The sequence below is a fragment of the Petromyzon marinus genome, unplaced genomic scaffold (genome assembly GCF_048934315.1).
Source record: "Petromyzon marinus isolate PM22_M1 ecotype Great Lakes invasive population unplaced genomic scaffold, UKy_Petmar_22M1.pri1.0 PM_G_Scaffold_50, whole genome shotgun sequence".
In the NCBI taxonomy this organism is placed as follows: domain Eukaryota; kingdom Metazoa; phylum Chordata; class Hyperoartia; order Petromyzontiformes; family Petromyzontidae; genus Petromyzon; species Petromyzon marinus.
In genome coordinates, this window is record NW_027423003.1 from 12607 (window position 1) to 34708 (window position 22102).

The following is a 22102-nucleotide window of genomic DNA, read 5'->3' on the forward strand; positions in this document are numbered from 1 at the left end:
CAGTGGAGAGGCTAGGAGAGGGTGAGAGAACAGGCTAGCAGTGGAGAGGCTAGGAGAGTGAGAGAACAGGCTAGCAGTGGAGAGGCTTGGAGAGAGAAAACAGGCTAGCAGTGGAGAGGCTAGGAGCGTGAGAGAGAACAGGCTAGCAGTGGAGAGGCTAAGGAGAGTGAGAGAACAGGCTAGCAGTAGAGAGGCTAGGAGTGTGAGAGCGAACAGGCTAGCAGTGGAGAGGCTAAGGAGTGTGAGAGAACAGGCTAGCAGTGGAGAGGCTAGGAGAGAGACAACAGGCAAGCAGTGGAGAGGCTAGGAGGGTGAGAGAACAGGCTAGCAGTGGAGTGGCTAGGAGCGTGAGAGAACAGGCTAGCAGTAGAGAGGCTAGGAGAGAGAGAATAAGCTAGCAGTGGAGAGGCTAGGAGCGTGAGAGAACAGGCTAACAGTGGAGAGGCCAGGAGGGTGAGAGAACAGGCTAGCAGTGGAGAGGCTAGGAGCGTGAGAGAGAACAGGCTAGCAGTGGAGAGGCTAGGAGCGTGAGAGAACAGGCTAGCAGTGGAGAGGCTAGGAGAGAGAGAACAGGCTAGCAGTGGAGAGGCTAGGAGCGTGAGAGAACAGGCTAGCAGTGGAGAGGCTAGGAGCGTGAGAGAACAGGCTAGCAGTAGAGAGGCTAGGAGGGTGAGAGAGAACAGGCTAGCAGTGGAGAGGCTAGGAGAGTGAGAGAGAACAGGCTAGCAGTGGAGAGGCTAGGAGCGTGAGAGAGAACAGGCTAGCAGTGGAGAGGCTAGGAGAGTGAGAGAGAACAGGCAGGCAGTGGAGAGGCTAGGAGAGTGAGAGAGAACAGGCTAGCAGTGGAGAGGCTAGGAGGGTGAGAGAACAGGCTAGCAGTGGAGAGGCTAGGAGAGGGTGAGAGAACAGGCTAGCAGTGGAGAGGCTAGGAGAGTGAGAGAACAGGCTAGCAGTGGAGAGGCTAGGAGGGTGAGAGAACAGGCTAGCAGTGGAGAGGCTAGGAGCGTGAGAGAACAGGCTAGCAGTGGAGAGGCCAGGAGGGTGAGAGAACAGGCTAGCAGTGGAGAGGCTAGGAGCGTGAGAGAGAACAGGCTAGCAGTGGAGAGGCTAGGAGAGTGAGAGAACAGGCTAGCAGTGGAGAGGCTTGGAGAGAGAGAACAGGGCAGCAGTGGAGAGGCTAGGAGCGTGAGAGAGAACAGGCTAGCAGTGGAGAGGCTAGGAGAGTGAGAGAGAGAACAGGCTAGCAGTGGAGAGGCTAGGAGAGTGAGAGAGAGAACAGGCTAGCAGTGGAGAGGCTAAGGAGTGTGAGAGAGAGAACAGGCTAGCAGTGGAGAGGCTAAGGAGTGTGAGAGAGAGAACAGGCTAGCAGTGGAGAGGCTAAGGAGTGTGAGAGAGAACAGGCTAGCAGTGGAGAGGCTAAGGAGGGTGAGAGAATAGGCTAGCAGTGGAGTGGCTAGGAGCGTGAGAGAACAGGCTAGCAGTAGAGAGGCTAGGAGAGAGAGAATAGGCTAGCAGTGGAGAGGCTAGGAGCGTGAGAGAACAGGCTAGCAGTGGAGAGGCCAGGAGGGTGAGAGCACAGGCTAGCAGTGGAGAGGCTAGGAGCGTGAGAGAGAACAGGCTAGCAGTGGAGAGGCTAGGAGAGAGAGAACAGGCGAGCAGTGGAGAGGCTAGGAGAGTGAGAGAGAACAGGCTAGCAGTGGAGAGGCTAGGAGAGGGTGAGAGAACAGGCTAGCAGTGGAGAGGCTAGGAGAGGGTGAGAGAACAGGCTAGCAGTGGAGAGGCTAGGAGAGTGAGAGAACAGGCTAGCAGTGGAGAGGCTTGGAGAGAGAGAACAGGGCAGCAGTGGAGAGGCTAGGACCGTGAGAGAGAACAGGCTAGCAGTGGAGAGGCTAAGGAGCGTGAGAGAACAGGCTAGCAGTGGAGAGGCTAGGAGAATGAGAGAGAACAGGCTAGCAGTGGAGAGGCTAGGAGAGTGAGAGAGAACAGGCTAGCAGTGGAGAGGCTAGGAGAGAGAGAACAGACTAGCAGTGGAGAGGCTAGGAGAGTGAGAGAACAGGCTAGCAGTGGAGAGGCTAGGAGAGTGAGAGAACAGGCTAGCAGTGGAGAGGCTAGGAGCGTGAGAGAACAGGCTAGCAGTAGAGAGGCTAGGAGCGTGAGAGAGAACAGGCTAGCAGTGGAGAGGCTAGGAGGGTGAGAGAACAGGCTAGCAGTGGAGAGGCTAGGAGCGTGAGAGAGAACAGGCTAGCAGTGGAGAGGCTAGGAGAGTGAGAGAGAACAGGCAGGCAGTGGAGAGGCTAGGAGAGTGAGAGAGAACAGGCTAGCAGTGGAGAGGCTAGGAGGGTGAGAGAACAGGCTAGCAGTGGAGAGGCTAGGAGGGTGAGAGAACAGGCTAGCAGTGGAGAGGCTAGGAGCATGAGAGAGAACAGGCTAGCAGTGGAGAGGCTAGGAGGGTGAGAGAACAGGCTAGCAGTGGAGAGGCTAGGAGGGTGAGAGAACAGGCTAGCAGTGGAGAGGCTAGGAGGGTGAGAGAACAGGCTAGCAGTGGAGAGGCTAGGAGAGTGAGAGAGAACAGGCTAGCAGTGGAGAGGCTAGGAGGGTGAGAGAACAGGCTAGCAGTGGAGAGGCTAGGAGAGTGAGAGAACAGGCTAGCAGTGGAGAGGCTAGGAGGGTGAGAGAACAGGCTAGCAGTGGAGAGGCGAGGAGCGTGAGAGAACAGGCTAGCAGTGGAGAGGCTAGGAGAGAGAGAACAGGCTAGCAGTGGAGAGGCTAGGAGCGTGAGAGAACAGGCTAGTAGTGGAGAGGCCAGGAGGGTGAGAGAACAGGCTAGCAGTGGAGAGGCTAGGAGAGAGAGAACAGGCTAGCAGTGGAGAGGCTAGGAGAGTGAGAGAACAGGCTAGCAGTGGAGAGGCTAGGAGAGTGAGAGAACAGGCTAGCAGTGGAGAGGCTAGGAGCGTGAGAGAACAGGCTAGCAGTAGAGAGGCTAGGAGCGTGAGAGAGAACAGGCTAGCAGTGGAGAGGCTAGGAGGGTGAGAGAACTGGCTAGCAGTGGAGAGGCTAGGAGAGTGAGAGAGAACAGGCAGGCAGTGGAGAGGCTAGGAGAGTGAGAGAGAACAGGCTAGCAGTGGAGAGGATAGGAGGGTGAGAGAACAGGCTAGCAGTGGAGAGGCTAGGAGAGTGAGAGAGAACAGGCTAGCAGTGGAGAGGCTAGGAGGGTGAGAGAACAGGCTAGCAGTGGAGAGGCTAGGAGCGTGAGAGAACAGGCTAGCAGTGGAGAGGCTAGGAGAGTGAGAGAACAGGCTAGCAGTGGAGAGGCTAGGAGGGTGAGAGAACAGGCTAGCAGTGGAGAGGCTAGGAGCGTGAGAGAACAGGCTAGCAGTGGAGAGGCTAGGAGAGAGAGAACAAGCTAGCAGTGGAGAGGCTAGGAGCGTGAGAGAACAGGCTAGCAGTGGAGAGGCCAGGAGGGTGAGAGAACAGGCTAGCAGTGGAGAGGCTAGGAGCGTGAGAGAGAACAGGCTAGCAGTGGAGAGGCTAGGAGAGAGAGAGAGAACAGGCGAGCAGTGGAGAGGCTAGGAGAGTGAGAGAGAACAGGCTAGCAGTGGAGAGGCTAGGAGAGGGTGAGAGAACAGGCTAGCAGTGGAGAGGCTAGGAGAGTGAGAGAACAGGCTAGCAGTGGAGAGGCTTGGAGAGAGAGAACAGGGCAGCAGTGGAGAGGCTAGGAGCGTGAGAGAACAGGCTAGCAGTGGAGAGGCTAAGGAGAGTGAGAGAACAGGCTAGCAGTAGAGAGGCTAGGAGTGTGAGAGAGAACAGGCTAGCAGTGGAGAGGCTAGGAGAGTGAGAGAGAGAACAGGCTAGCAGTGGAGAGGCTAAGGAGTGTGAAAGAACAGGCTAGCAGTGGAGAGGCTAGGAGAGCGAGACAACAGGCAAGCAGTGGAGAGGCTAGGAGGGTGAGAGAACAGGCTAGCAGTGGAGTGGCTAGGAGCGTGAGAGAACAGGCTAGCAGTAGAGAGGCTAGGAGAGAGAGAATAGGCTAGCAGTGGAGAGGCTAGGAGCGTGAGAGAACAGGCTAGCAGTGGAGAGGCTAGGAGCCTGAGAGAGAACAGGCTAGCAGTAGAGAGGCTAGGAGAGAGAGAACAAGCTAGCAGTGGAGAGGCTAGGAGAGGGTGAGAGAACAGGCTAGCAGTGGAGAGGCTAGGAGAGGGTGAGAGAACAGGCTAGCAGTAGAGAGGCTAGGAGAGTGAGAGAACAGGCTAGCAGTGGAGAGGCTTGGAGAGAGAGAACAGAGCAGCAGTGGAGAGGCTAGGAGCGTGAGAGAGAACAGGCTAGCAGTGGAGAGGCTAGGAGCGTGAGAGAACAGGCTAGCAGTGGAGAGGCTAGGAGCGTGAGAGAACAGGCTAGCAGTGGAGAGGCTAAGGAGAGTGAGAGAACAGGCTATCAGAGAGGCTAGGAGCGTGAGAGAGAACAGGCTAGCAGTGGAGAGGCTAGGAGAGTGAGAGAGAACAGGCTAGCAGTGGAGAGGCTAAGGAGCGTGAGAGAACAGGCTAGCAGTGGAGAGGCTAGAAGAGTGAGAAAGAACAGGCTAGCAGTGGAGAGGCTAGGAGAGTGAGAGAGAACAGGCTAGCAGTGGAGAGGCTAGGAGAGGGTGAGAGAACAGGCTAGCAGTGGAGAGGCTAGGAGAGGGTGAGAGAACAGGCTAGCAGTGGAGAGGCTAGGAGAGTGAGAGAACAGGCTAGCAGTGGAGCGGCTTGGAGAGAGAGAACAGGGCAGCAGTGGAGAGGCTAGGAGCGTGAGAGAGAACAGGCTAGCAGTGGAGAGGCTAGGAGCGTGAGAGAACAGGCTAGCAGTGGAGAGGCTAGGAGCGTGAGAGAGAACTGGCTAGCAGTGGAGAGGCTAGGAGAGTGAGAGAGAACAGGCAGGCAGTGGAGAGGCTAGGAGAGTGAGAGAGAACAGGCTAGCAGTGGAGAGGCTAGGAGGGTGAGAGAACAGGCTAGCAGTGGAGAGGCTAGGAGAGTGAGAGAGAACAGGCTAGCAGTGGAGAGGCTAGGAGGGTGAGAGAACAGGCTAGCAGTGGAGAGGCTAGGAGGGTGAGAGAACAGGCTAGCAGTGGAGAGGCTAGGAGCGTGAGAGAACAGGCTAGCAGTGGAGAGGCTAGGAGGGTGAGAGAACAGGCTAGCAGTGGAGAGGCTAGGAGCGTGAGAGAACAGGCTAGCAGTGGAGAGGCTAAGGAGCGTGAGAGAACAGGCTAGCAGTGTAGAGGCTAGAAGAGTGAGAGAGAACAGGCTAGCAGTGGAGAGGCTAGGAGAGTGAGAGAGAACAGGCTAGCAGTGGAGAGGCTAGGAGAGGGGGTGAGAGAACAGGCTAGCAGTGGAGAGGCTAGGAGAGTGAGAGAGAACAGGCTAGCAGTGGAGAGGCTTGGAGAGAGAGAACAGGGCAGCAGTGGAGAGGCTAGGAGCGTGAGAGAGAACAGGCTAGCAGTGGAGAGGCTAGGAGCGTGAGAGAACAGGCTAGCAGTGGAGAGGCTAGGAGGGTGAGAGAACAGGCTAGCAGTGGAGAGGCTAGGAGCGTGAGAGAACAGGCTAGCAGTGGAGAGGCTAGGAGAGAGAACAGGCTAGCAGTGGAGAGGCTAGGAGCGTGAGAGCACAGGCTAGCAGTGGAGAGGCCAGGAGGGTGAGAGCACAGGCTAGCAGTGGAGAGGCTAGGAGAGTGAGAGAACAGGCTAGCAGTGGAGAGGCTTGGAGAGAGAAAACAGGGCAGCAGTGGAGAGGCTAGGAGCGTGAGAGAGAACAGGCTAGCAGTGGAGAGGCTAGAAGAGTGAGAGAGAACAGGCTAGCAGTGGAGAGGCTAGGAGAGTGAGAGAGAACAGGCTAGCAGTGGAGAGGCTAGGAGAGGGGGTGAGAGAACAGGCTAGCAGTGGAGAGGCTAGGAGAGTGAGAGAACAGGCTAGCAGTGGAGAGGCTTGGAGAGAGAGAACAGGGCAGCAGTGGAGAGGCTAGGAGCGTGAGAGAGAACAGGCTAGCAGTGGAGAGGCTAGGAGCGTGAGAGAACAGGCTAGCAGTGGAGAGGCTAGGAGGGCGAGAGAACAGGCTAGCAGTGGAGAGGCTAGGAGCGTGAGAGAACAGGCTAGCAGTGGAGAGGCTAGGAGAGAGAACAGGCTAGCAGTGGAGAGGCTAGGAGCGTGAGAGCACAGGCTAGCAGTGGAGAGGCCAGGAGGGTGAGAGAACAGGCTAGCAGTGGAGAGGCTAGGAGAGGGTGAGAGAACAGGCTAGCAGTGGAGAGGCTAGGAGAGTGAGAGAACAGGCTAGCAGTGGAGAGGCTTGGAGAGAGAAAACAGGGCAGCAGTGGAGAGGCTAGGAGCGTGAGAGAGAACAGGCTAGCAGTGGAGAGGCTAGGAGCGTGAGAGAACAGGCTAGCAGTGGAGAGGCTAAGGAGAGTGAGAGAACAGGCTAGCAGTAGAGAGGCTAGGAGTGTGAGAGCGAACAGGCTAGCAGTGGAGAGGCTAGGAGAGTGAGAGAGAGAGAACAGGCTAGCAGTGGAGAGGCTAAGGAGTGTGAGAGAACAGGCTAGCAGTGGAGAGGCTAGGAGAGAGACAACAGGCAAGCAGTGGAGAGGCTAGGAGGGTGAGAGAACAGGCTAGCAGTGGAGTGGCTAGGAGCGTGAGAGAACAGGCTAGCAGTAGAGAGGCTAGGAGAGAGAGAATAGGCTAGCAGTGGAGAGGCTAGGAGCGTGAGAGAACAGGCTAACAGTGGAGAGGCCAGGAGGGTGAGAGCACAGGCTAGCAGTGGAGAGGCTAGGAGCGTGAGAGAGAACAGGCTAGCAGTGGAGAGGCTAGGAGAGAGAGAGAGAGAACAGGCGAGCAGTGGAGAGGCTAGGAGAGTGAGAGAGAACAGGCTAGCAGTGGAGAGGCTAGGAGAGGGTGAGAGAACAGGCTAGCAGTGGAGAGGCTAGGAGAGGGTGAGAGAACAGGCTAGCAGTGGAGAGGCTAGGAGAGTGAGAGAACAGGCTAGCAGTGGAGAGGCTTGGAGAGAGAGAACAGGGCAGCAGTGGAGAGGCTAGGAGCGTGAGAGAGAACAGGCTAGCAGTGGAGAGGCTAGGAGCGTGAGAGAACAGGCTAGCAGTGGAGAGGCTAAGGAGAGTGAGAGAACAGGCTAGCAGTAGAGAGGCTAGGAGCGTGAGAGAGAACAGGCTAGCAGTGGAGAGGCTAGGAGAGTGAGAGAGAGAACAGGCTAGCAGTGGAGAGGCTAAGGAGCGTGAGAGAACAGGCTAGCAGTGGAGAGGCTAGAAGAGTGAGAGAGAACAGGCTAGCAGTGGAGAGGCTAGGAGAGTGAGAGAGAACAGGCTAGCAGTGGAGAGGCTAGGAGAGGGTGAGAGAACAGGCTAGCAGTGGAGAGGCTAGGAGAGGGTGAGAGAACAGGCTAGCAGTGGAGAGGCTAGGAGAGTGAGAGAACAGGCTAGCAGTGGAGAGGCTAGGAGCGTGAGAGAACAGGCTAGCAGTGGAGAGGCTAAGGAGAGTGAGAGAACAGGCTAGCAGTAGAGAGGCTAGGAGCGTGAGAGAGAACAGGCTAGCAGTGGAGAGGCTAGGAGAGGGTGAGAGAATAGGCCTCGTCGCCGAGCGCAGTCTATCGCCTAAGCTCGACCGGAACAGCCGACCTCGCCTTTTACCGGTATCCACTCACCTCTTCTTTACGCTGCCCGATGGGGCTTGGGGGGGGGGGAAAGGCTCGCCCTGAACTCCACCCTGCGAACCTCACGCGGAATGTTGAGGACGGCTGAGGCCGCCTGAACTTCGTGCCGACGTTCCTGAATGACTCCGCAGAATTTTTTTGCTCCGCTCCCACTCCCTTATATGGCAACAAAAACCCGTTAGTACCCGGATCATCTGACGTCATCCTGCGCATCCAATCGAACGCCCCCGGCCGTTGGGGGGTGGTGGGGGGGGAGACTCGTCATCCCCCCCACCCGCGCCGCCGCCCCCCTCCCGCTGTTTACCCAGTGACAAATCGCTGCCCGTGGCGCTAACGGTGATTGGCTGGGACTGTTGCCGGGGGCTGCAGAGGCGCCGGGGGGTGTCTGAGAGGAGGCAGAAGCTGTGAGGTGACGTCATCGGTTGGGCCCAATCAAAGGTAGACGAGAAGCGACGGCGGTGATTGGCTGGGACTGTTGCCGGGGGCTGCAGAGGCGCCGGTAGGTGTCTGGTGGTGGATGACGCGTTGTGTGCGGGAGACACGCCATATATTAATTCTAGATTTGCATATATTAGAGCATGTGTTTGCGTGTTCATCACAAGTGCGTGCGGTTAATGCAGCAGAGTTGATTCCTCGCAAAAAAAGGGGTTTTTTTATTGCCAGACAGGGTAAAACTTAATTCTTATTTTTTTAGTTCTTTCGGTAAAGTCACGTAGGTATAAAATAAATCAGAATTTTAACCAGAGTATAGATTCCTGCATTCACGAAAGCTTCAAATCAACATTAATTCTTATTTTCTTCCAAACAGTGACCTCTGTCTTCGTAACAGACAGAAGCAATTCGAGGCTGTAACCTCTGTCTCGGTGCCATGATGCTTAAGTGAACCGAGGCTGTGTGAAAACAGCGACCTCTGTTCCAGTAACCTCTGTCTTCGTAATAGACAGAAGCAACTCGAGGCTGTAACCTCTGTCTCGGTGCCATGATTCTTAAGTGACCCGAGGCTGTGTGAAAACAGCGACCTCTGTTTCAGTAACCTCTGTCTTCGTAACAGACAGAAGCAACTCGAGGCTGTAACCTCTGTCTCGGTGCCATGATGCTTAAGTGACCCGAGGCTGTGTGAAAACAGCGACCTCTGTTTCAGAGAGGAGCGGTGGCGCAGCGGTTAGCGGCCTCGCCGAGTTCGATTCCCGCACACGGTCAGCAAACGCGAGTGACGATTATCCGAACTGGTCCTGGGCCTCCCCTAGGTCGACTCAGCCTCAAATTGAGTAGCCGATGCGGCGTCTAATCAAAGCCGCTACTTAAAACATTTTTTTGTTAAATTGTCTTTGCATTTTATTTTAGCGGTACAATGTTGTGATGCGTTTGATAATAAATTCGGTTTACTCGGGGAGACAAAGACAGCCGGGCGTGGTGCTGGCCGCCCACCCCTTTCCGTGTACCGTTCCGGCATTCAAGAGGCGCTGCTCGCTGAACAGCACTTGCCCCAGAAGTCCGCCACAGGCTACAACAACAACACCACCGGTATGGGGGGGTCTTTTGTCTTTGGTGGCTGTGTCAGTTGTGAAAACAGCGACCTCTGTATCCCGGTGTGGGGGTGGGGGGGTTTGTAACAGACAGATGGAACTAAAGAGGCGTTGCAACGTCACGTGATTTCCCGACACTTTTGATATCGCCAGAGTTCATTACCCCGCCAACATCGCAGCAGCAGCAGCGGTGTTACTACAACCTCAGGGTTATAACTACAGCAGCAGTGTTGTTACTACTACAACCTCAGAGTTATAACTACAGCAGCAGTGTTGTTACTACTACAACCTCAGGGTTAAAACTACAGCAGCAGTGTTGTTGCTACTACAACCTCAGGGTTACAACTACAGCGGTGTTGTTACTACTACAACCTCATGGTTATAACTACAGCGGTGTTGTTACTACTACAACCTCAGGGTTACTACTACAGCAGCGGTGTTGTTACTACTACAACCTCAGGGTTATAACTACAGCGGTGTTGTTACTACTACAACCTCAGGGTTACAACTACAGCAAGCGGCGTTGTTACTGCGGTGTTGTTGCTACTACAACCTCAGGGTTATAACTACAGCGGTGTTGTTACTACTACAACCTCAGGGTTACAGCTACAGCAAGCGGTGTTGTTACTACTACAACCTCAGGGTTACAACTACAGCAAGCGGCGTTGTTACTACTACAACCTCAGGGTTACAACTACAGCAAGCGGCGTTGTTACTACTACAACCTCAGGGTTACAACTACAGCAAGCGGCGTTACAACTTCTTCCTTGGGAACGCGAGCAGCCAAGTGAAGGTTCGTGCCCGCGTCGCCGACTTGAACACGGCCCACGACTTCCCGCCACTTGCAGCACACACACACACGTACACACACACACGGCACACACACGGTGAGATTCACAAGCAACACACTCTCTCACGCTGTGTGAACATGCGGTGCTGGATAACGCGCGCGGCATCCACACGCGGGTTGTTGTTGTTGTCACAAGGTTGTGTTGTTCCACACGCGGGTTGTTGTTGTTGCCACAAGGTTGTGTTGTTCCACACGCGGGTTGTTGTTGTTGCCACAAAGTTGTGTTGTTCCACACGCGGGTTGTTGTTGTTGCCACAAGGTTGTGTTGTTACACACGCGGGTTGTTGCCGCAAGGTTGTGTTGTTCCACACGCGGGTTGTTGTTGTTGCCACAAGGTTGTGTTGTTCCACACGCGGGTTGTTGTTGCCGCAAGGTTGTGTTGTTCCACACGCGGGTTGTTGTTGTTGTTGCCACAAGGTTGTGTTGTTCCACACGCGGGTTGTTGTTGCCGCAAGGTTGTGTTGTTCCACACGCGGGTTGTTGTTGTTGTTGCCACAAGGTTGTGTTGTTACACACGCGCTGTTTTACAACAGACGGTATTCACGCAAACAGCCAAACTCGCCACGTTTGTATCCTGTAACAGTACTTGAGACTCGGTTCGAAGCATTCGTGACTTGCAGGAATTACTCTTTGCGTGTTTTTTTCGGTAAAGTCACGTACGAATAAGAAATAAATTAATGAAATGACGTGATAGCGTAGGACGTTTCGGCCGCAACACAAGCGGCCATCATCAGGTACAGAAGAGCTAAATTTGAACGCGACTCCCACTGTGTGCTGCCTCTGTGCTGGTCCGCTCTGCTTGAATGTCTGTGTGTGTGTGCGGTCTGTGTTTTGAAGTTCATACTTAACTTGCACTTTAGCAATCTTTGAAATAGCGTAATCAATCAGACTATGCGTTGATTGTGTTTTGACCGACCGTCTGCGTTGCTTTATATGGTTTCCAAATTTTGCTAAACCTTGTCTGTTTTGGTATGCTTCCCCCAGTATTCACACACTACACACACAGTACTCACACACTACACACACAGTACTCACACACTACACACACAGTACTCACACACTACACACAGTACTCACACACTACACACACAGTACACATACACTACACACACAGTATTCACACACTACACACAGTACTCACACACTACACACAGTACACATACACTACACACACAGTATTCACACACTACACACAGTATTCACACACTACACACACAGTACACGCACACTACACACACAGTACACGCACACTACACACACAGTATTCACACAATACACACACAGTATTCACACACTACACACACAGTACTCACACACTACACACAGTACTCACACACTACACACACAGTACTCACACACTACACACACAGTACTCACACACTACACACACAGTATTCACACACTACACACACAGTACTCACACACTACACACACAGTACTCACACTACACACAGTATTCACACACTACACACACAGTACTCACACACTACACACAGTACTCACACACTACACACACAGTACACATACACTACACACACAGTATTCACACACTACACACAGTACTCACACACTACACACAGTACACATACACTACACACACAGTATTCACACACTACACACAGTATTCACACACTACACACACAGTACACGCACACTACACACACAGTACACGCACACTACACACACAGTATTCACACAATACACACACAGTATTCACACACTACACACACAGTACTCACACACTACACACAGTACTCACACACTACACACACAGTACTCACACACTACACACACAGTACTCACACACTACACACACAGTATTCACACACTACACACACAGTACTCACACACTACACACACAGTACTCACACTACACACAGTATTCACACACTACACACACAGTACTCACACACTACACACACAGTACTCACACTACACACAGTATTCACACACTACACACACAGTACTCACACACTACACACAGTACTCACACACTACACACACAGTACTCACACACTACACACACAGTACACACTACACACACAGTACACACACACTACACACACAGTACACGCACACTACACACACAGTACTCACACACTACACCCAGTATTCACACACTACACACACAGTACTCACACAATACACACACAGTATTCACACACTACACACACAGTACACGCACACTACACACACAGTACTCACACACTACACACACAGTACTCACACTACACACACAGTACTCACACGCTACACACACAGTACTCACACACTACACACACAGTACTCACACACTACACATACAGTACTCACACACTACACACACGGTACTCACACACTACACACACAGTACTCACACACTACACACAGTATTCACACACTACACACAGTATTCACACACTACACACACAGTACTCACACACTACACACACAGTACTCACACACTACACACACAGTACTCACACACTACACACACAGTACTCACACACTACACACACAGTACTCACACACTACACACAGTACTCACACACTACACACAGTACTCACACACTACACACACAGTACTCACACACTACACACAGTATTCACACAATACACACACAGTACTCACACACTACACACAGTACACACACTACACACACAGTACTCACACTACACACAGTACTCACACACTACACACACAGTACTCACACACTACACCCAGTATTCACACACTACACACACAGTACTCACACAATACACACACAGTATTCACACACTACACACACAGTACACGCACACTACACACACAGTACTCACACACTACACACACAGTACTCACACTACACACACAGTACTCACACGCTACACACACAGTACTCACACGCTACACACACAGTACTCACTACACACACAGTACTCACACACTACACATACAGTATTCACACACTACACACAGTACACACACACTACACACCCAGTACTCACACACTACACACACAGTACTCACACACTACACACACAGTACTCACACACTACACACAGTATTCACACACTACACACAGTATTCACACACTACACACAGTATTCACACACTACACACACAGTACTCACACACTACACACACAGTACTCACACACTACACACACAGTACTCACACACTACACACACAGTACTCACACACTACACACAGTATTCACACAATACACACACAGTACTCACACACCACACAGTACACACACTACACACACAGTACTCACACTACACACAGTACTCACACGCTACACACACAGTACTCACACACTACACACAGTACTCACACACTACACACACAGTACTCACACACTACACACACAGTACTTACACACTACACACACAGTATTCACACACTACACACAGTATTCACACACTACACACCCAGTATTCACACACTACACACACCGTACTCACACACATTACACACAGTATTCACACTACACACACAGTACACACACGCTACACACACAGTACACACACACTACACACACAGTACTCACACCCAGTATTCACACACTACACACACATTACTCACACACTACACACAGTACTCACACACTACACACACAGTACACACACAGTATTCAGACATTACACGCAGAGTACTCACACATTACACGCAGAGTACTCACACACTACACACACAGTGCTCACACACTACACACACAGTACTCACACACACACTACACACACACTACACACACAGTATTCAGACATTACACGCAGAGTACTCACACACTACACACACAGTGCTCACACACTACACACACATTACTCACACACACAGTACACACACACTACACACACAGTACTCACACACTACACACACAGTACTCACACACTACACACAGTATTCACACACTACACACACAGTACTCACACATTACACACACAGTACTCACACACTACACACACAGTACTCACACACTACACACAGTACTCACACTACACACAGTACTCACACACTACACACAGTACTCACACACTACACACACAGTACTCACACAATACACACAGTATTCACACAATCCACACACAGTACTCACACACTACACACACAGTACACACACTACACACACAGTATTCACACACTACACACAGTACTCACACACTACACACACAGTTATTAAGTATGGTGAGTGTACTGACAGTCTATAATGTAGACTGTAGTAATGGTTATTAAGTATGGTGAGTGTACTGACAGTCTGTAATGTAGACTGTAGTAATGGTTATTAAGTATGGTGAGTTTACTGACAGTCTATAATGTTGACTGTAGTAATGGTTATTAAGTATGGTGAGTGTACTGGCAGTCTATAATGTAGACTGTAGTAATGGTTATTAAGCTGAATGAGTGTACTGACAGTCTATAATGTAGACTGTAGCCTGGTTATTAAGTATGGTGAGTGTACTGACAGTCTATAATGTAGACTGTAGCCTGGTTATTAAGTATGGTGAGTGTACTGACAGTCTATAATGTTGACTGTAGTAATGGTTATTAAGTATGGTGAGTTTACTGACAGTCTATAATGTTGACTGTAGTAATGGTTATTAAGTATGGTGAGTGTACTGGCAGTCTATAATGTAGACTGTAGTAATGGTTATTAAGCTGAATGAGTGTACTGACAGTCTATAATGTAGACTGTAGCCTGGTTATTAAGTATGGTGAGTGTACTGACAGTCTATAATGTAGACTGTAGCCTGGTTATTAAGTATGGTGAGTGTACTGACAGTCTATAATGTTGACTGTAGTAATGGTTATTAAGTATGGTGAGTTTACTGACAGTCTATAATGTTGACTGTAGTAATGGTTATTAAGTATGGTGAGTGTACTGGCAGTCTATAATGTAGACTGTAGTAATGGTTATTAAGCTGAGTGAGTGTACTGACAGTCTATAATGTAGACTGTAGTAATGGTTATTAACCTGAGTGAGTGTACTGACAGTCTATAATGTATACTGTAGTAATGGTTATTAACCTGAGTGAGTCTACTGACAGTCTATAATGTAGACTGTAGTAATGGTTATTAAGTATGGTGAGTGTACTGGCAGTCTATAATGTAGACTGTAGTAATGGTTATTAAGCTGAGTGAGTGTACTGACAGTCTATAATGTAGACTGTAGTAATGGTTATTAACCTGAGTGAGTGTACTGACAGTCTATAATGTATACTGTAGTAATGGTTATTAACCTGAGTGAGTGTACTGACAGTCTATAATGTAGACTGTAGTAATGGTTATTAAGTATGGTGAGTGTACTGACAGTCTATAATGTAGACTGTAGCCTGGTTATTAAGTATGGTGAGTGTACTGACAGTCTATAATGTTGACTGTAGTAATGGTTATTAAGCATGGTGAGTTTACTGACAGTCTATAATGTTGACTGTAGTAATGGTTATTAAGTATGGTGAGTTTACTGACAGTCTATAATGTAGACTAGTAATGGTTATTAAGTATGGTGAGTGTACTGACAGTCTAGAATGTAGACTGTAGTAATGGTTATTAAGTATAGTGAGTGTGCTGACAGTCTATAATGTAGACTGTAGTAATGGTTATTAAGTATGGTGAGTGTACTGACAGTCTATAATGTATACTGTAGTAATGGTTATTAAGTATGGTGAGTCTACTGACAGTCTATAATGTAGACTGTAGTAATGGTTATTAAGTATGGTGAGTGTACTGACAGTCTATAATGTAGACTGTAGTAATGGTTATTAAGTATGGTGAGTGTACTGACAGTCTATAATGTAGACTGTAGTAATGGTTATTAAGTATGGTGAGTGTACTGGCAGTCTATAATGTAGACTGTAGTAATGGTTATTAACCTGAGTGAGTGTACTGACAGTCTATAATGTAGACTGTAGTAATGGTTATTAAGTATGGTGAGTGCACTGACAGTCTATAATGTAGACTGTAGTAATGGTTATTAAGTATGGTGAGTGTACTGACAGTCTATAATGTAGACTGTAGTAATGGTTATTAAGTATGGTGAGTGTACTGACAGTCTATAATGTAGACTGTAGTAATGGTTATTAAGTATAGTGAGTGTGCTGACAGTCTATAATGTAGACTGTAGTAATGGTTATTAAGTTTGGTGAGTGTACTGACAGTCTATAATGTAGACTGTAGTAATGGTTATTAAGTATGGTGAGTGTACTGACAGTCTATAATGTAGACTGTAGTAATGGTTATTAAGTATGGTGAGTGTACTACAGTCTATAATGTAGACTGTAGCCTGGTTATTAAGTATGGTGAGTGTACTGACAGTCTATAATGTTGACTGTAGTAATGGTTATTAAGTATGGTGAGTTTACTGACAGTCTATAATGTTGACTGTAGTAATGGTTATTAAGTATGGTGAGTGTACTGGCAGTCTATAATGTAGACTGTAGTAATGGTTATTAAGCTGAGTGAGTGTACTGACAGTCTATAATGTAGACTGTAGTAATGGTTATTAACCTGAGTGAGTGTACTGACAGTCTATAATGTATACTGTAGTAATGGTTATTAACCTGAGTGAGTCTACTGACAGTCTATAATGTAGACTGTAGTAATGGTTATTAAGTATGGTGAGTGTACTGGCAGTCTATAATGTAGACTGTAGTAATGGTTATTAAGCTGAGTGAGTGTACTGACAGTCTATAATGTAGACTGTAGTAATGGTTAATAACCTGAGTGAGTGTACTGACAGTCTATAATGTATACTGTAGTAATGGTTATTAACCTGAGTGAGTGTACTGACAGTCTATAATGTAGACTGTAGTAATGGTTATTAAGTATGGTGAGTGTACTGACAGTCTATAATGTAGACTGTAGCCTGGTTATTAAGTATGGTGAGTGTACTGACAGTCTATAATGTAGACTGTAGCCTGGTTATTAAGTATGGTGAGTGTACTGACAGTCTATAATGTTGACTGTAGTAATGGTTATTAAGTATGGTGAGTGTACTGACAGTCTAGAATGTAGACTGTAGTAATGGTTATTAAGTATGGTGAGTGTACTGACAGTCTATAATGTATACTGTAGTAATGGTTATTAAGTATGGTGAGTCTACTGACAGTCTATAATGTAGACTGTAGTAATGGTTATTAAGTATGGTGAGTGTACTGACAGTCTATAATGTAGACTGTAGCCTGGTTATTAAGTATGGTGAGTGTACTGACAGTCTATAATGTAGACTGTAGCCTGGTTATTAAGTATGGTGAGTGTACTGACAGTCTATAATGTAGACTGTAGTAATGGTTATTAAGTATGGTGAGTGTACTGACAGTCTATAATGTAGACTGTAGTAATGGTTATTAAGTATGGTGAGTGTACTGACAGTCTATAATGTAGACTGTAGTAATGGTTATTAAGTATGGTGAGTGTACTGACAGTCTATAATGTAGACTGTAGTAATGGTTATTAAGTATGTTGAGTCTACTGACAGTCTATAATGTAGACTGTAGTAATGGTTATTAAGTATGGTGAGTGTACTGGCAGTCTATAATGTAGACTGTAGTAATGGTTATTAACCTGAGTGAGTGTACTGACAGTCTATAATGTAGACTGTAGTAATGGTTATTAAGTATGGTGAGTGTACTGACAGTCTATAATGTAGACTGTAGTAATGGTTATTAAGTATGGTGAGTGTACTGACAGTCTATAATGTAGACTGTAGTAATGGTTATTAAGTATAGTGAGTGTACTGACAGTCTATAATGTAGACTGTAGTAATGGTTATTAAGTATAGTGAGTGTGCTGACAGTCTATAATGTAGACTGTAGTAATGGTTATTAAGTTTGGTGAGTGTACTGACAGTCTATAATGTAGACTGTAGTAATGGTTATTAAGTTTGGTGAGTGTACTGACAGTCTATAATGTAGACTGTAGTAATGGTTATTAAGTATGGTGAGTGTACTGACAGTCTATAATGTAGACTGTAGTAATGGTTATTAAGTATGGTGAGTGTACTACAGTCTATAATGTAGACTGTAGCCTGGTTATTAAGTATGGTGAGTGTACTGACAGTCTATAATGTTGACTGTAGTAATGGTTATTAAGTATGGTGAGTGTACTGGCAGTCTATAATGTAGACTGTAGTAATGGTTATTAACCTGAGTGAGTGTACTGACAGTCTATAATGTAGACTGTAGTAATGGTTATTAAGTATGGTGAGTGTACTGACAGTCTATAATGTAGACTGTAGTAATGGTTATTAAGTATGGTGAGTGTACTGACAGTCTATAATGTAGACTGTAGTAATGGTTATTAAGTATGGTGAGTGTACTGACAGTCTATAATGTAGACTGTAGTAATGGTTATTAACCTGAGTGAGTGTACTGACAGTCTATAATGTAGACTGTAGTAATGGTTATTAAGTATGGTGAGTGTACTGACAGTCTATAATGTAGACTGTAGCCTGGTTATTAAGTATGGTGAGTGTACTGACAGTCTATAATGTAGACTGTAGTAATGGTTATTAAGTATGGTGAGTGTACTGACAGTCTATAATGTAGACTGTAGCCTGGTTATTAAGTATGGTGAGTGTACTGACAGTCTATAATGTTGACTGTAGTAATGGTTATTAAGCATGGTGAGTTTACTGACAGTCTATAATGTTGACTGTAGTAATGGTTATTAAGTATGGTGAGTTTACTGACAGTCTATAATGTAGACTAGTAATGGTTATTAAGTATGGTGAGTGTACTGACAGTCTAGAATGTAGACTGTAGTAATGGTTATTAAGTATAGTGAGTGTGCTGACAGTCTATAATGTAGACTGTAGTAATGGTTATTAAGTATGGTGAGTGTACTGACAGTCTATAATGTATACTGTAGTAATGGTTATTAAGTATGGTGAGTCTACTGACAGTCTATAATGTAGACTGTAGTAATGGTTATTAAGTATGGTGAGTGTACTGACAGTCTATAATGTAGACTGTAGCCTGGTTATTAAGTATGGTGAGTGTACTGACAGTCTATAATGTAGACTGTAGCCTGGTTATTAAGTATGGTGAGTGTACTGACAGTCTATAATGTAGACTGTAGTAATGGTTATTAAGTATGGTGAGTGTACTGACAGTCTATAATGTAGAATGTAGTAATGGTTATTAAGTATGGTGAGTGTACTGACAGTCTATAATGTAGACTGTAGTAATGGTTATTAAGTATGGTGAGTGTACTGACAGTCTATAATGTAGACTGTAGTAATGGTTATTAAGTATGGTGAGTGTACTGACAGTCTATAATGTAGACTGTAGTAATGGTTATTAACCTGAGTGAGTGTACTGACAGTCTATAATGTATACTGTAGTAATGGTTATTAACCTGAGTGAGTCTACTGACAGTCTATAATGTAGACTGTAGTAATGGTTATTAAGTATGGTGAGTGTACTGACAGTCTATAATGTTGACTGTAGTAATGGTTATTAAGTATGGTGAGTGTACTGGCAGTCTATAATGTAGACTGTAGTAATGGTTATTAAGCTGAGTGAGTGTACTGACAGTCTATAATGTAGACTGTAGTAATGGTTATTAACCTGAGTGAGTGTACTGACAGTCTATAATGTAGACTGTAGTAATGGTTATTAACCTGAGTGAGTGTACTGACAGTCTATAATGTAGACTGTAGTAATGGTTATTAACCTGAGTGAGTGTACTGACAGTCTATAATGTAGACTGTAGTAATGGTTATTAAGTATGGTGAGTGTACTGACAGTCTATAATGTAGACTGTAGTAATGGTTATTAAGTATGGTGAGTGTACTGACAGTCTATAATGTAGACTGTAGTAATGGTTATTAAGTATGGTGAGTGTACTGACAGTCTATAATGTAGACTGTAGTAATGGTTATTAACCTGAGTGAGTGTACTGACAGTCTATAATGTAGACTGTAGTAATGGTTATTAAGTATGGTGAGTGTACTGACAGTCTATAATGTAGACTGTAGCCTGGTTATTAAGTATGGTGAGTGTACTGACAGTCTATAATGTTGACTGTAGTAATGGTTATTAAGCATGGTGAGTTTACTGACAGTCTATAATGTTGACTGTAGTAATGGTTATTAAGTATGGTGAGTTTACTGACAGTCTATAATGTAGACTAGTAATGGTTATTAAGTATGGTGAGTGTACTGACAGTCTAGAATGTAGACTGTAGTAATGGTTATTAAGTATAGTGAGTGTGCTGACAGTCTATAATGTAGACTGTAGTAATGGTTATTAAGTATGGTGAGTGTACTGACAGTCTATAATGTATACTGTAGTAATGGTTATTAAGTATGGTGAGTCTACTGACAGTCTATAATGTAGACTGTAGTAATGGTTATTAAGTATGGTGAGTGTACTGACAGTCTATAATGTAGACTGTAGCCTGGTTATTAAGTATGGTGAGTGTACTGACAGTCTATAATGTAGACTGTAGCCTGGTTATTAAGTATGGTGAGTGTACTGACAGTCTATAATGTAGACTGTAGTAATGGTTATTAAGTATGGTGAGTGTACTGACAGTCTATAATGTAGAATGTAGTAATGGTTATTAAGTATGGTGAGTGTACTGACAGTCTATAATGTAGACTGTAGTAATGGTTATTAAGTATGGTGAGTGTACTGACAGTCTATAATGTAGACTGTAGTAATGGTTATTAAGTATGGTGAGTGTACTGACAGTCTATAATGTAGACTGTAGTAATGGTTATTAAGCTGAGTGAGTGTACTGACAGTCTATAATGTAGACTGTAGTAATGGTTATTAACCTGAGTGAGTGTACTGACAGTCTATAATGTATACTGTAGTAATGGTTATTAACCTGAGTGAGTCTACTGACAGTCTATAATGTAGACTGTAGTAATGGTTATTAAGTATGGTGAGTGTACTGACAGTCTATAATGTTGACTGTAGTAATGGTTATTAAGTATGGTGAGTGTACTGGCAGTCTATAATGTAGACTGTAGTAATGGTTATTAAGCTGAGTGAGTGTACTGACAGTCTATAATGTAGACTGTAGTAATGGTTATTAACCTGAGTGAGTGTACTGACAGTCTATAATGTATACTGTAGTAATGGTTATTAACCTGAGTGAGTCTACTGACAGTCTATAATGTAGACTGTAATAATGGTTATTAAGTATGGTGAGTGTACTGGCAGTCTATAATGTAGACTGTAGTAATGGTTATTAAGCTGAGTGAGTGTACTGACAGTCTATAATGTAGACTGTAGTAATGGTTAATAACCTGAGTGAGTGTACTGACAGTCTATAATGTATACTGTAGTAATGGTTATTAACCTGAGTGAGTGTACTGACAGTCTATAATGTAGACTGTAGTAATGGTTATTAAGTATGGTGAGTGTACTGACAGTCTATAATGTAGACTGTAGCCTGGTTATTAAGTATGGTGAGTGTACTGACAGTCTATAATGTAGACTGTAGCCTGGTTATTAAGTATGGTGAGTGTACTGACAGTCTATAATGTTGACTGTAGTAATGGTTATTTAGCATGGTGAGTTTACTGACAGTCTATAATGTTGACTGTAGTAATGGTTATTAAGTATGGTGAGTGTACTGACAGTCTAGAATGTAGACTGTAGTAATGGTTATTAAGTATAGTGAGTGTGCTGACAGTCTATAATGTAGACTGTAGTAATGGTTATTAAGTATGGTGAGTGTACTGACAGTCTATAATGTATACTGTAGTAATGGTTATTAAGTATGGTGAGTCTACTGACAGTCTATAATGTAGACTGTAGTAATGGTTATTAAGTATGGTGAGTGTACTGACAGTCTATAATGTAGACTGTAGCCTGGTTATTAAGTATGGTGAGTGTACTGACAGTCTATAATGTAGACTGTAGCCTGGTTATTAAGTATGGTGAGTGTACTGACAGTCTATAATGTAGACTGTAGTAATGGTTATTAAGTATGGTGAGTGTACTGACAGTCTATAATGTATACTGTAGTAATGGTTATTAAGTATGGTGAGTCTACTGACAGTCTATAATGTAGACTGTAGTAATGGTTATTAAGTATGGTGAGTGTACTGACAGTCTATAATGTAGAC